General features: G+C 37.2%; 1 pseudogene; it reads right to left on the minus strand.

The window, feature by feature from the left end:
• Nucleotides 1-661: 661 nt before the first annotated feature.
• LOC141418340 (small nucleolar RNA SNORA8) lies at nucleotides 662-750 on the minus strand (annotated as a pseudogene).
• Nucleotides 751-1101: the final 351 nt, after the last annotated feature.

Here is a 1101-nt window from a genome sequence, read left to right on the forward strand (position 1 = left end):
CACAGAAACAAAAAAACCCTCAAACCCGGGCCACCTCCTGACTAGAGTGACACCAACCTCCATAACTGAAGGCCTAGCAGAAGGAAAAGCATTCTCATCCCCAAGCATTACCCATTGACATTTCCTACTTCCTTCCATGAATGGCCTGACTTTCAACAAAATTTACAAACAGCAAGAACAAGCCAACTTCTAAGAGATAAATCCACTCATGAGAACCAAACTCAGTTATGATCTACATGTTGAAACGATCTGACATGGAGTTTAAAATACCTATGGTTAATATATTAAGGGGGCTAATGGAAAAGGTAGGCAACATGCAGGAGATGATGAATAATTTCCTTTTTAAAAAAAGAAAAGTGGCTGGGCACTAGTGGTTCACGTCTATAATCCTAGCTACTCAGGAGGCAGAGATCAGGAGGATTGTGGTTCGAAGCCAGCACGGGCAAATAGTTTTGCGAAACCTTATCTCAAAAATACCTAACACACACACACAAAAAAAAAAAGGAAGGAAGGAAGGAAAGTGGACTGGAGGTATGGCTCAAGCAGTAGAGTGCCTGCTTTGCAAGTGTGAAGTCCTGAGTTCAAACTCCAGTTCCACCAAAAAAAAAAAAAAAGAAAAGTATATAGTGTCAATCTACACTAGTGCAAGAAACTACAAAAATACTATATCATTAGAAATACCATATTTAACATGTACAAAGGCAAGAAAACCAATTAAGCCAGATACTGAATTTCTATCACACTGGTGAATAATTCTAGAGAGATGAAAACTGCAAGAACATGCTTCACTGGAAATGCTAGAAATGAAAACACAGTAACAGAGATTAAGAATACCTCAGATGGACTCATCAGTAAATTCAATGCAGCCAAAGAAAGAATCCGTGACCTTGAAAATATATGTTGGAAATTACCATACTGAAATATAAAGAGAAAAAAGCAGAAAGCAGGAAAAAAAAGTAAAGAGCACCCAAGAGCTTACACAAACATATATTTAAATCTTAGCAGGAGAGGGGAGAGAGAATGAAGCAGAATAAACATTTTTAAAGTAACCATTCAGAATTTTCCAAAATTTATGATAGACAACCATGTACAGATTCAAGA

This window comes from Castor canadensis, chromosome 16 (genome assembly GCF_047511655.1).
Source record: "Castor canadensis chromosome 16, mCasCan1.hap1v2, whole genome shotgun sequence".
Lineage (NCBI taxonomy): Eukaryota > Metazoa > Chordata > Mammalia > Rodentia > Castoridae > Castor > Castor canadensis.